General features: G+C 43.7%; 1 protein-coding gene across 3 annotated transcripts in view; it reads left to right on the forward strand.

Moving 5' to 3' along the window:
• Window positions 1-2,020: 2,020 nt before the first annotated feature.
• The window catches only part of LOC123505546, a 64,896-nt gene continuing 51,717 nt past the window's right edge, over window positions 2,021-15,199 (forward strand). The window contains exon 1 of one of the 3 annotated variants that reach the window (XM_045256990.1): window positions 2,021-2,170. The gene's annotated coding sequence lies outside the window, so the exon portion shown is untranslated. Of the gene's footprint in view, window positions 2,171-3,657; window positions 3,676-14,166; window positions 14,366-15,199 lie in introns of those variants that run through there. The other 2 variants (XM_045256991.1, XR_006675198.1) reach the window with 2 other exon arrangements.

Raw genomic sequence — 15,199 nt, forward strand, 5'->3', positions numbered from 1 at the left:
AATGACTTGGGATGGTAAGCAATTATGACTCAAATAACAGATCTTTCACTACCTCCCTAAACCAACAAGGATGTCACGCCGTTGTATTTCACCGCAGCAGCAAAATACCCGGCTTTTATACAAACTGGGATGATGAAAAGTGAAAGTCCCGGGACGGCTTTATACCACACCGTTCTGTAACTGTGAACGGCGCCCAGTAGTCCTGAATGTGGTGGTGGTGCGCCTTGTATATCTATCTACTGTATACCACTCTGCATGTTGCGTGGAGTACCTGACGCCACCTCAGCTCCTGTCGTTGATACCTGTTCTTTGTCCGCCAGTGAGAAGTAAATGACCTGGTCTCGTGGAACTTGATGGTGTAATACAGTAACTGGTTCATTTTGTATCCGTGACTTATTATTGTGCCTTGTCAGTGGCGTATTTATGCCTACTGTCATCTCGGTTTACTTCAGCGGATTGTGTTTGATGGATATGTGAATCCATTTACATATGCAATGGTGACCCTTCATAATGAGAAGTGTAAATCAGGATGTTCTCGTTGATACTCTTAATTGGATGGCGTGATTGTATACATACGTCTGGCAAAGCAAGTGTGTGTGTGTGTGTGTGTGTGTGTGTGTGTGTGTGTGTGTGTGTGTGTGTGTGTGTGTAGCAATGGAGCTTATAGAAGAGGGTGGGGGGATGACAATGTTTAATCATACTCTTATGCATTCTCGTCATCTTGCGAGTGACCACCTTGACTGCACTGCTTGGGTGTTGCAGGGAGTGGCGAGACGAGCTGGTGGCGAGGTGAAGGGGCGGAGGAACACACACAAACCAGGAAAGCAAGGGGAGGAGAGAGAGGAGAATGTAGTGGGCAGAAAAGTATGAATATGGTGACATCTCTCATTTCCGTATTCATGCCTGAGAGGAAGGTCCCCTCGCCCTGACTTGGCCGGCTCTACAGGCGTATCACGTCTCGATAGCAGGTGAAAGTTTCCATATGGCATTTAATGAAGTGATTTACCACATAAGAGTAATTAGGAGACTGAATAATGTGTGTTTCTGTAGTACACTGTATGAAAAAGTTTGGAATCATGTCAGATATCCAGTACTGAATTACGTTGTGATTATGAACATCAAATATTAGAAATATGAAGTGTGCATCTTATTTAAAATTCATGTAATTTAACGTATTTGATTACATTTGAGGGCACTTTTATGTTTCTGGGGTCATAATGGTGTAAAAGGGACCCAACACTATAGGCTTGATGTTGTATTAAGTTCTCTTAGGTTTAATTTGAGGAAATGTGCACATGGCCCTCTGACTTCCCTGGATTGGCCTCCGTGTTCGAGAGTGGCAACAGGTGGCTGCTGGGAAACCTTGCCTCCCTGCTGTGGTGTGATTGATATGGATGCAGGGTGGTCTGTGGTAAAAGTACCTGTTTTGTATTATTGATCGATGGATGAACAATTACTGTATACTTAATTTACTATTTAATTGGGTTCATATCTGTAGAAAATAAAGAAAAAGATCAAGAGAGAGAGAGAGAGAGAGAGAGAGAGAGAGAGAGAGAGAGAGAGAGAGAGACTAGTGCATAGCTAGATAGGGGGGGGGGCTAACATGCACCACGTAACGGGCTTTGAAACACCATGCTGAAGCAGACATGACTCTCTTTATATGTAGACCTTGCTGTCTCTAAAACTGAATATTAATAAGGGGATCAAGGCCATGACTGCTTCTGCTGCAGCCACGACTCGAAAACCAATTGAAGAGAGAGAGAGAGAGAGAGAGAGAGAGAGAGAGAGAGAGAGAGAATCGGTCCCTGGATATGTTGTAATAAATATCCATTGCTATTACTTCACGTGGGGTTGATAAGTCTAGCAGAAGTTTTCTTTCAACACGTCATTGGTGGTATTGTGGTATTGTTCGTGATTAGGTGCCAACATTACACAGCGTCAGTGCTCACCTAGTGAGTGCTCTATCACGTGCCGTACGACGTTTCGTGTGTGTGTGTGTGGGGAGTGGTTACATTTCCCTTTGCTCAGTTCACCCACCGCGGCTCGCTTCGCTCGGTTGCTTAGCTTTGCCACTCGCCAGTCACTCCTTGGCACTTGTGGAGTGAGGGTGCGCTGCTCTTTCGGGGAAGCTTGGTTACTGACTGCTGCCGCCTTACAGCTGTTTGCATTAGTGAGTACATGATATTTTGTTGTTTCCTTTCTCGGGCGAGTGAATGGCTTATGGATGTTGTTGATTCATTTCTGTTTGATGGATTTTCATATTGTCAGAATCTCTCAATACATATGTAGAGTATTTCTTGAAATACTGGTGGGGGAATGAGATGTAATTGAAATGATCACGCCCCACTCTTACCAGTAAGCGCTCCTCCGCTCACTCTGCCGTGCTCTTTATGTTGTAGGCACGTACAGTACGGGTTACCTTCACCTTGTCCTCACGTACCATTTGACCTTGCATGCCTTCCAAGCACCGAGTGTGGCACGGGAAAGGCATCCTGATTGAAAACCAATCCACCAAATACCCGCCTCCACCGTCACTTCTCTTCTTTTCGCTTGTAGTGATTCTGTATCACTCGAGTTACTGGTGGCACCACGCTGCACCTTGCTTGCTTGTACCACGTCACCAATGCCGCAACTTGCACACCTATTGTTCATATATATATATATATATATATATATATATATATATATATATATATATATATATATATATATATATATATATGTGTGTGTGTGTGTGTGTGTGTGTGTGTGTGTGTATATATATATATATATATATATATATATATATATATATATATATATATATATATATATATATATATATATCTTTCTTCCTCATATACATATATATATATATATATATATATATATATATATATATATATATATATATATATATATATATGTGTGTGTGTGTGTGTGTGTGTGTATATATATATATATATATATATATATATATATATATATATATATATATATATATATATATATATATATATATATATATATATATATATATATATATATATATATAGAGAGAGAGAGAGAGAGAGAGAGAGAGAGAGAGAGAGAGAGAGAGAGAGAGAGAGAGAGAGCCTTTCCTTTCAGTGTTTAGCGAGGCAGTAACAAAGGCGTGGTTGTCAGTGTGGTGTCGAGCAACAAGGCGGCCCGTGAGGTAAATAGAAGGTAGAAAGGATAATTCGATGTGTTCAAGGTCGAGGGACAGAGGAAGAGAGAGAGAGAGAGAGAGAGAGAGAGAGAGAGAGAGAGAGAGAGAGAGGGAGAGACTACGTATAATTCCGAACTGATGATTTCTATGATAACGGAAAAGTGTAAGGTTGACTGAAAAGGAATATTTGCAGAGGTGTTTGTAGGCGATACGCAGGCTAACAATACACCAGCGGTCAGGTCCTCTGCGGCTTGTAGGAACATTTTCCTTTTGTATTGCTGTTTTTTATAATCTCTGGTATATGAATATTAGCGCTGCTTTCGACAGATTAGACAAGTAAATATGATTATTATTACTTTTAATGTGTGTGAATGAGTGTTTTTTGTCCAGTTTTTTCTGCCAGGATAACCAGACGATGCCACGAATATTCACAGTTGCATAAGTGTAAGCATTTATTGCCGGCAGAGTAGCCAGAGTGGAGGCGACGAGGCGTGTGAGTGGCAAGGGTGAGTGTCGGCAGACGGCAGCTGAAGGTTGGTTGCTTTCTTACTCGCTGCTGTAAACGCCTTGATGGTATAAGTGATCAAAGGAATGCTTTAATGTTCACCCGTCCTTCAGAGGCAGCCTGAGTGTCCCTCAAGGTGCGTTGCAGGTTCGCCACGCGCTTTGCCGCTAAGAACGGACTTCATCTCGTTTTTCAAATTGATCTACCTTTCTCTTGTTTGCGTGGAACATTGTACGGTTTGCTTTGATTGCTGGCTGTTTGTTTTCTTCATTTCGTTTTTCTTCGTTCCTGGTTATTCTCTTATTTCATCCTTCTTTTTTTTTTGTCTGCATTGATACAGCTTTGTAAGGCTTCTAGTATGTTCGTGTTGGTGGTGGTGGTGGTGGCGGTGGCGGTGGTGTTGGTGTCGTGCAATACCTGTGTGTATCGAGTGCTCTGAACGCGGAAGTTCTAACTCCGTGACCTGATCTACAACAGACTTTAGTTAATTGATCTTTTTATCACATTTAAGAATATTCATAATCCACGAACATTTATTTGCATTTGTAACTTATTCAATAACCACTACTGTAACAAGCGTTGTGTATGACAAACCACCTACACAGAACAGCTTTCCTTTGCTTGTGACTGCGCTTTGGGTAGCCTCCAGGTGGCATTGTCTGGGCTCCATCCATTTCACCTATGGAGCCACATGACCTGCTCCTCTACAGGAATCCCACAACAATGATTAAACCCAGTCAGTGTTTCATCATGTATCGATCCCCATCGCCTCTAGAATCATCATTGATTCCCTTTGATCCCCGGCCATTCATGGACAGACGCCTTGGCACACTCATCGACCACTGGCGGTCTATACTGACCACTGTGAGAATCCCTGCTGTAGATGGCAGGAACAAGTAGAACGCAGTGGGCAATGTTTCATTAGGGCTTAGGTCGGAATACGTGCCTCGCCGCCTCCACCACCACCACCAGGCTAGCTTATGCGGAAGCTATGTGCTCCCCTTGGCAATGGACACACTATCCATATGTATTTTTTTTGTTTATTTATTTCTTCTTAGTTCAGAGGACAGTGAATCAGAGGTCACGTCTTTCAGAACTGTTGAGATTACTCAGGTACGGCTTGAAGCCATTGAGAATTCAGAAGTATGAATTCTTCTCTGAGGGGAATTGGCAAGCAGGCGAGCAGAAACCACTAAGCAGTCTGCTTGATTCACCTGTCGGAGCAAAAGGCCTTAGAAATATTATTAGTACAGAAAACACGTCCACGACCACGGCGAGATGGAAGGGCGTGACGTTTGCACCACAGCCTCGGCCGTCGCGTCACTGAGAGCCTCGGTAAATCACGTTCTCGCGGCGGTAGTGTCTCGGGGTTGTACAGGAAGTGTCACGTGTAGGCCTGGCAGCGTCTTGTAGCTTCCCTTACTTTCTTAGGTTTTTATGTTCTTACTCATAGAACTGGCAGGTCTGGACTTACTTAAATTGATGGATGTGTACGCGATGTCCCGTCAGTCGTCTGGTGGCTGCAGTACGCGGGGAATAGAATCATGCAGCGATCTTGATTGTGGCGGCCGGTGATAGCAGTGTTAGATGAGGAGTTGCAGTTGTGTATGCGGTAAAGTTGGCAAAAAGAATTTAACTGTTCAGCATCTGGATAAAAATTAATTAGAGTTGTTTGTTCGTTTGATGAAAGAAAGCATTCCAGTTTGAAGGAAGGACTACCGATGCAGGAACACTCTCTTAAAGGCTGGCTCTCCTGACGCGCCAAGGACTCAGAGATGTCCCCCTCGACCTTAAGAATTCCCCCACACGGCGGCAAGAGCACTTAACCAATCACACGCCGCCATTATTGCTGACCTCACACCTGCACATCTGATTGGAAAGCCTCTCACATTTACTGTACGCCCACACGTTGTTAGAACATTGCTTGTCGTTGGCTGAGGTAATCACCTTAACAGCTAACACGACGGCTGAGGTTATGTAGGTGTGCACTGTGCCTCATCACTATAAGTATGACACACACACACACACACACACACACACACACACACACACACACACACACACACAGCCTACTTTTTCTTTCTCATCTCTCAATCCAATAATATGCTATCAAGTAAATTTAGGACAGTCCAGAAAGTATGGCGGAGTAGAAGGAAGAGAAGACACAAAGGAAACGATGGATGATGGTAATGATGACGACTCCGATAAGTATCTCGATCAATAACGTGACTACTATTTGCCATTCGTTCTTCAGTTTAGCATTTTCAAAACATGAGATACCCACTTAGAGAGCATACAAACCTTGCCTTTCCCTTACTGTGTGATTAAACCACCAAGTAAGAAAGGTAAACAAGATGAACTACTTCTTTTTACAAAACTTCTTATATTTGTATGGTGTAGTATACGACAGTGAAAGAGCCTCTGCATATTGTTTACAGAGGTCGGAGAGAAGTATTATGAAAAGTTGTACCCGTTCCTAGACCACACAGCCTTCTTCGTCCCTTTCCAGGGAATCAGCGGTCTGGTGGTTATCTCGCCGCGAGGTCAACTAAAGGCCTCCCCTCCCTAGCCACCTGAGAGAGCTTGTCGTTTTCTTCTCAGTGGTCGCGACGAAAGGACGAAGGGAAGGCTACCAGAAAACATTGCGACTTTTTGAAGCGAAGAATTACCTTGAATCTTTTAGGGAAAACTATGAAAAAAGTAAAATAAATAAAACATACACACACATACAAACACACACACACACACATACACTGACGGAAAAAATGAATGAATTAGTAGAGAAAGAAGGATATATTATTATAAGAAGTGTATTTTCTTTTTCTTCTTATTTTGTTTGCGTGTTAGACACCATGATTTCGCGAAGAGATATGTATTTTACCACTGAGTTGTTCCCGGTAAGAGCTTCTCCGCCGCAGATCACACAGAGACACGTGACTGATGTTCTCTTGAACTTGATGTCACAGAGGGCAGGAGTGGGCATATCATTCTGTTGTAATTCATAAGTAATGAAAGAAAGTAAGGTTTCATTCATTCCACGCTTCTTCATGTGTTCTTTTTCCTGCAGTGGGTTCCTGAACTTAATGTTTCTGAGGACGCTCGTCAGCTCAGCTCAAGTCTTTATTCACGTGTAATATTATATAAAAGGAGATTATGGCTTCATGTTCCCACGCTCCTCCACCTTCCCTCATTTTCTCCTCGTCCTTTCATTTTCTCCATGTTTTTCCATCGTAGACTTCGCCTGTCCAGGAAGTCTCTCGATGATATATATATATATATATATATATATATATATATATATATATATATATATATATATATATATATATATATCAAAGACTGCTCCTTGCTCGTCTTCCTTCCATCGCGTCTTAGAAGAAGATGCTTTTCCAGTCTCAAAGGAGACCAACTATTTGTGGCAGGTGGTTCCTGGAAAGAAAAGCTTAATTAACACTCTTCCCAAGTAATAGACGCCTTCCTTTGACTATCTTGGCTCCTTTGAGAAAGAGCAGGATGGAAGGAGGAAAAGAAATAGTAATAGGCAAAGAAGGAAATTGCCTTGGTAACTTTTGACTGATGGAAGAATGTACGTGAATCAATCTAAGAGAACTCCATGGTGGGTGCTTCTCTCTCTCTCTCTCTCTCTCTCTCTCTCTCTCTCTCTCTCTCTCTCTCTCTCTCTCTCTCTCTCTCTCTCTCTCTCTCTCTCTCCATCCATATTTCGTCACGCTACTCCTCGTTTTCACAAAGCTCTCGTACTCTCCTCTCTGTTCTCTTTCTCTCCCCTTTCCCATTTCCGTAATCTGGTTCCCGGTTTCCTCAGCCTTGCTCCCATTTCCTTTTCAGCGACTCCGTCCCTTCTCTTTTTTTCCTTTTTTTCCATTTTTTCTTCCTCCCATCCCAGTGGTCATTTTTGTCACTGAATGATGTCATAAATTTGTTGCACGCTTGAGAGTCGAATGGGGTACGAGTTTTAGGTACGTTTTGGCCTCCTGGCTTCGGCACGGCATGGGTAGGGAGGTGTGTGTGTGTGTGTGTGTGTGTGTGTGTGTGTGTGTGTGTGTGTGTGTGTGGTCGATGAGCCAGGCGTCCTTTTCATTAGTCGATGACTCACTTCGTCTGACAGTCAGTGCCGCAGTCACTTAATACACAAGTCAGTTAGCCAGCAAGCCGTTCATAATGGACAGACACATCGCTCACTCATTCAACCAATTTCTCGATGTGTGTCAGTGAGCTGCGATGGGAGGAACATGAGCAACAATCCCTTTGTGTCTCGCCATATAAAGCCTTTCATCATGGTTTGCTGCGTATGATACAGGCCTGCATTCAGAAACACTTTGCTCTCTCACCACGACTGTTTTCAAAGGCCACAGATGATAATGAGCCAGGTTCTCAAGATTGTTTCTCTTTATTATACAGAAACATTGTTGATGTGCCATAATAACTGTATGAAACAACCATATAAACTCGTTCCTCTTCTAATGCAGTCTTTTTAACCCCTTCAGTACTGGAAAGCATTTCTGTCAGGAATTTTTGGTGTGATTAGACGGTCTTTCCGACATTAGCAAGGGTCTATGGAGGTTAGAAGATAATAGCCACAGTCTTCACTATTTTAATCCCCACGTAAGTTTCTGAAATTATATAAAATCACCAAATAGTAAGCAGAATAAAAATGAAAACGCGTCTTGGTACTGGAGGGATCAAAGTATACTGTACGTGCGACGCATAGAAGTGTTTCAGAGTATAGTTTATATAACAGACGGTGCGGAGAAAGCTTCATGTTTTATGTACCGTATTTGTGAGCCTTGCTACGGTTTAACTGTAACCAGACAGGATTAACTCGTACGCGCTCCTGATTTAATACATTTTGGGCCGACGTGGATGTTCTATAAAGGGACAGTCTAGGACGAGGCCGCGGCGGTGTGTGTATAAACAGCCGCGAGTATGAACGTGAATATAATTACATGCCACGTGTTGATGGAAGGAAGATGGATGTGAATAAGAATAAAGCGGTTTAAAGTGAACCAGTGATATATCCTCTCTCTCTCTCTCTCTCTCTCTCTCTCTCTCTCTCTCTCTCTCTCTCTCTCTCTCTCTCTCTCTCTCTCTTCGTTACTGCAGCCTGGGATTACATTAGCCTGTTTTGGCGTTGTTCCCGAAACACCTTCGCTGGTAATTTACTCTCCTTTCAAGTATAATGGCTAACTTAACTGCAAGGGCGGTGTTACGTCCCGCTGTCACTCCTCCTCTTCGACCTTCTATTGAGGCAGCAGCGGAAATGGAAAAAAAATTAACGAAAAAAATATGAGGAACTAGAGAGAGAGAGAGAGAGAGAGAGAGAGAGAGAGAGAGAGAGAGAGGGTATAAATATTTATATGTTCACTCATCCTTGAGCACCTTTTAGTTAAATGGCACAAGAGACGCCCATCTGTCGTTGCTTCTTCTCTTTAATTTTGTTCGTTTGTTGACTGTCTGCAGTGTCCGTCTGTCTCCGAGGACATATTGTAAGTCTCTCTCTCTCTCTCTCTCTCTCTCTCTCTCTCTCTCTCTCTCTCTCTCTCTCTCTCTCTATATATATATATATATATATATATATATATATATATATATATATATATATATATATATATATATATATATATATATATATATATATATATATATCTCTCTCTCTCTCTCTCTCTCTCTCTCTCTCTCTCTCTCTCTCTCTCTCTCTCTATCTGTCTATCTATCTCTCTCTCTCTCTCTCTCTCTCTCTCTCTCTCTCTCTCTCTCTCTCTCTCTTCTGGGATACAAGGGGAAATAAAATACACGTGCGTAACACCTGCTGGCTTCCCACTGACCTAATTACGGAAGGTGTGTTTTCCACCAGCCATCAGGTGGACTGGAATGCGACAGTCACGGTGATGGAGTGCGCCGCGTGCAAGGCGTGGCTGCGCTGCTGTTACTGTTGCTGTTCAGAGTGTGTGTGTGTGTGTGTGTGTGTGTGTGTGTGTGTGTGTGTATACGTATGTGAGCGCGCATTTAGCTGCAGCGTGAAGCGGTGAGAACAAGTTGAAGCAAGACACACCTGGTGGCGACATACAGAGAAGCAGACAGACAGACAGACATGCAGATAGAGGTAAGCGGGTACGGGGCACAGGTGAGATGAGAAGGGTTGTTGGCGGGTTGGGCGATCCCCACTTAACCTTACCTGACCTTGGCGCGGAGGTTTTGTAATGCAGGACCACGTGCGGAGGAGACTGGAGGAAGAGGAGAACAAATATGAAGGAAATGTAGGTAAAAAGTAAATAACGAGGATAGAAGCAATGAATAGGTAAAACTAATAGATATCGAGAATAGAAGAAATTGACGGGACGAAGTATACGTGAAGTTGATAATTATCGAGGACAGAAGTAGTTAACGGGAGGAAATCATAGAGGAAGATGAAGCTTGAGGATGAAAAAAGAGGAAGAAGGATGATGGCGGGTCAGATGAAAGGCACCTTGAGACTGTCCTTCACTTCTTACATTCCACGCCTGTACTCCCTTCTTCCCTCATGTTCCGAGTCTCATCTTCCTCTTTCCCGCCATTTCTTATCACCCACCACAAGCTTTTCCTATCATCCTCCCTCTCTTATCACTCTTTTTTTTCCCTTTCTCGTCAACTGTCTGTCTTTTCTCTTTCCCTCACACATTGCTCTACTTTCCTCTCTCATCACTCGCCTACTTTTCCTCTCTCCCTCCCAAAATCATCATTCTGCCCTCTCTCTTTCCGTCCCTCATCACCCTCTCTCTCTCTCTCTCTCTCTCTCTCTCTCTCTCTCTCTCTCTCTCTCTCTTACGTCACCAGTTAGACTTGCGACAGGGAAACATGTATACCAAGAAACAAGCGACAATCGGACAGCGAAATTTTACCATTAAATAACACACACACACACACACACACACACACACACACACACACACACACACACACACACACACACACACACACACACACACACACACACACACACACACACACACATACACACACACACCGGCACGGGCCTCTCATGTCAGATAACCACTTGTGAATTTAATTAATGTCAGGTATTGGTGTGCGTGTTTACCGGCAGTGCAGGAGTGAGGAATCAGGGAGGGGCTGGCTGTGTTCGGATTGGGGTGCTTTACTCGGCCCGGGTCAACCATGCAGACACTATCGAGCCAAGCATTGACCAGCCAGCCACATGCACCTGAAAGTTAAACACGGGGAGAGTAGACGAGCTTGATCACGTCTGTAGGTTAATATTCAAATACCAGAGAGAGAGAGAGAGAGAGAGAGCATGCAGCACACGCACACATACATATAAAGGGGTGAGTGAGTGTGTTCCTTGGCTTTGCTTGCACGTGTAGCGGTGGTGGTTGTGGTGGTGGTGGTGCTAGTGATATAGGAGGGGGGAGAAAGAGAAGGGGGGGATAACCGGAAGTATTGCCTCGCCACATATACAGAGAGAGAGAACATTGCACATTCTCTTTGTTTACATTTCTCACCCTTGTACTTGCTTGGTTCTTTGTTCACTTTCTTCACGCTTTCGGCCTTCGTGCCCCCCCGGCCTCCTCTTCTTCCTTCTCTCCTCCTCACCTCCTCACGCGTTTCCTTCTGCATGTTTACGGAGCGTCGCTATTCTTGGGCATACGTGGAAACAATTGCGTGTTGTTTCCATACGAACTGTTATCTTGTACTGGTTCTCTTGTTATCGTACCTGTGATATGATTCTCGTCCTTCAGTGACATACATAGACAAAAAATAAAGGTGTGTGTAGTAGAGCTTAACCTTACTACTACTACGACTACTACTATTACTACACTACTACTACTACTACTACTACTACTACTACTACTACTACTACTACTACTACTACTACTATTACTACAACTACACATTCTCGGATCTCTTCAGTCCTTTGTCTGCGTAACTAATGTTGATATAACTCCAGCAATTGTGACCTTGTAATGCAACACGAAAGAAGGCTAGCATTTTTGTCCTTTAGTATGCGTGTGTGTGTGTGTGTGTGTGTGTGTGTGTGTGTGTGTGTGTGTGTGTGTGTGTGTGTGTGAACTTGTAGAGAGAAAGAGCAGAATTGGGTTACCTCATTTCACAAAGTTATTATTCTCTCTCTCTCTCTCTCTCTCTCTCTCTCTCTCTCTCTCTCTCTCTCTCTCTCACACACACACACACACACAAGGTATTTATCACTTAAATAGAAACAAAAAATATTGGGTTGATAAGACGTAATGAGGTTTCCCTTTCCGTGTGTGTGTGTGTGTGTGTGTGTGTGTGTGTGTGTGTGTGTGTGTGCGCGGCATTCATGGATCGTCAGTCACCGATTAGGGAATTACTGTTGACCACCACAAGGTCATGGTTTGGTAGGGAAATTTTCATACTGATAACGATAACACTCCTACTACTACCACTACTTCTACTACTACTACAACTATTACTACTACTAATAATAATAATAATAAAAATAATGATAACACGGATACGAATACCACCACCAATACCACTGCTACCACTCCTGCTGTTAATTTCTTTGCTGGTGGTAATAATAACTTTTGGTAAGTGCAAAAAAAAAAAAAAAATGAAAATAAAAAAAAGCCCACTTCGTTGCCAATTCCTTTACAAATAGACAAGGTTAGCCAAAACAATAACAATGTAACACGATCAACTTTGGAGTAGCGAAGCTATGAGGTGGCGGGCAGTGTGTCAGAGCGCTGTGTGTTGGTGCTGGAAGCGAGAGTGTTCTGGAGTCGTGGCGTGAGGTGAAATGGCGGTGTGCTGCCCACCTTGAAGAGTCCACGCAAGGAGGCAGGCGACCTTAGCGTGGCCCTTAGCTTAGCCACAGCTCATCTTCCCATTGTTGAAAAGGTGGTGGAAGATACTGTGGTGAAACACTCGCGGAACATATTGACATTGATGTGGCGAGAGTTTGGTAGTGTCTATGGCATTGATTAGGAGACGAGAAGGCAATGGCTATGTCTGCGTCTGTGAGGCGAGGCACTGACTGTGGCGTTGAGGTGAAACATATACTGTGAAATTGATTGAGAGTGATATACCAAGCCAAGGCGATCGTGGGAAGAGCACACGTTAGAAAACAACAGGGAGTTAACGAATGTACTATCTTATCAAAAGGTTATTAGAATTACTTATCAGATCTACATTGGTATAGACAACACACAATAGCATATCTCCTGCCTCGGAAAGTCAGGTGCACATGATATGGTCCTCCCCTGTGTTGATTGTGTCTGTTTCTGTTGTTTAGCTTGTGTAATTATCAGAGGAAGAAACGTTTGTGGTGAAAATGATCTCCGTGACAAGAGATGTGACCAGACGGAAGAGATCAAGGGTAAAGAGAGCAGTGTCTGGGGATGTCTCTCTCTCTCTCTCTCTCTCTCTCTCTCTCTCTCTCTCTCTCTCTCATAGTAACATTAATACCCTAGAGTCATTCATACACCATTTTTACTTTAACTTGACTCCCTTTTCTACCTTGATACGCCGCATCCCTCCTTTCTTCCCTTTATCTATTCCTCAAAAGCCGTGGTACAGTGGAACCATGCGCGCTGTGGGGTCCGAAGGGTATCCAAGCCCACGGGTTCGAATCCTATCCACGGTCCGAGTGTAGGCTGGGCTTCCTCATTCGGGGCAACGGTTTCCTAGCGGGTGGGCTTTGAGATAGGAGGTACCCTAAACAGTATCCCCTTTAGCCCATAACTTCCCGTGAAAAGCCCACATGATATAAATAAAAAAAAAAAAGTGTATATTTATGAAGAACTGATTGTTTTCTGTCGTGTGCTGTTTCCCTGTAGTATTTCACTCCTTAACCGTTACTTTTGCACCGTTCTGTTATTATTATTGATCAGTTTATATAATTCTCTCTCTCTCTCTCTCTCTCTCTCTCTCACACACACACACACACACACACACACACACACACACACACACACACACACACACACACACACACACACACACACACACACACACACACACCAAGGCCACTTACTTAAGTATTCTCGTCACTCACTTCCCAGTCTTGGATTTCCCAATATGACTTCATCATTAATGAGAAGCATCAGCAACAGCAACCAAATTACGTATTGGTAGTTGTATCAACAGCAGCAGCAGCAACAACAACATTGGTGCGAATATAAGTGGTGGCAGAGGCGGCAGTAGCAGTAAAGTGTCGTCACCAGAGGAGGTTGAAATACTGTGGAATGGGGAAGAGCAGGGAGAGGAGAGGCCACATACACACCCTCCCTCAACACATCTTCACCTTCCGCATCAGTGATATGTACCCCAGTGTGAAGCACCATAGCTCAAAAGCTTCAAGTCACCAAATATGAGAGCATTCAATGATGGTGATGGTGATTTTTTATCTTTTTTTTTTTGTGCGTGTTTACTTAATTTGTTTTCATGAGTCTATTCACTGTTCCCGCCTCAGCCGAAAATAAGAAAGAGCAGCTTGAAGGACGCAGGGTGTGAGATGGCAGGAATGTTCATTTCCTCTTCAGAGGATTATGGAAATCTTCCATCGATGGGAGCGTTCGGCGGGAAGCCCGCCAGCAGCAGCAGCAGCAGCAGCAGGAGAGAGTGCAGGCCCTGTGCTCCGCGCCAGCCTTCTCCATTACCTCCTCGCGGCGGAATCGATCACCTCGTCGCGGCCCAAGGTGTGTGGCATCCTTCGGCTAATTGCACTGTACACTAGGACTAGGACTGGATATTACTGGAACAATCTTATTAGGTACCTCGGGTGTTACGAAGCGCGTCACGTTTCCATTACTCAACACTTACCAATACTCTCAAACTTTGCATCTGCCAATTTATCTACGTAATTGTTGACTGTATACAGTTTCGTTCCACTGACACCTCGTGGTGTATACATTCGTGGACGTCGGTGCCACGCTGTGTTGAAAACTTTGGCTTATGAGTAAGTTTTTCTTCTTGCTACGTAGGTGTCATCACATCTGTCGATTGTGAAACGTAATTTAGTTTTACATCAAAGTTTGCGCGTATTGCATGATATGAATTAGCCTCACCCCAAAAACTACTGCCACATTGATCTAATTCCTAGGGATATACGTCTCCTTTCAGTGATTTCTCATTGTTGATGACAATGAATTAGTGTGTGTGTGTGTGTGTGTGTGTGTGTGTGTGTGTGTGTGTGTGTGTGTGTGTGTGTGTGTGTGTGTGTGTGTGTGTGTGTGTGTGTGTGTGTGTGTGTGTGTGTGTGTGTGTGTGTGTGTGTGTGTGTGTGTAAGTATGTGTGTGTGTTCGTGCGCAAGTGCATGGTTTCGCCAGCGTACTACTTAATGAAGTAACTGGTGTTGTCGGTGCGTCTCTTCCCTCTGTCCGCTGTCCTTCATGGCAGACAGTGTGCTCACTACGCGATGTTGGTATAAGCCTCTCGTTGTGCCCTTGTCCTGCATTCTCTCGCTCTCGTTCTTTCTTCTGCTGTTGTTTCTGATGGTGGTGCTGCTGCTGGCCACACCGTGTGTGTGTGT

This window comes from Portunus trituberculatus, chromosome 18 (genome assembly GCF_017591435.1).
Source record: "Portunus trituberculatus isolate SZX2019 chromosome 18, ASM1759143v1, whole genome shotgun sequence".
NCBI classification, from domain to species: Eukaryota; Metazoa; Arthropoda; class Malacostraca; order Decapoda; family Portunidae; genus Portunus; species Portunus trituberculatus.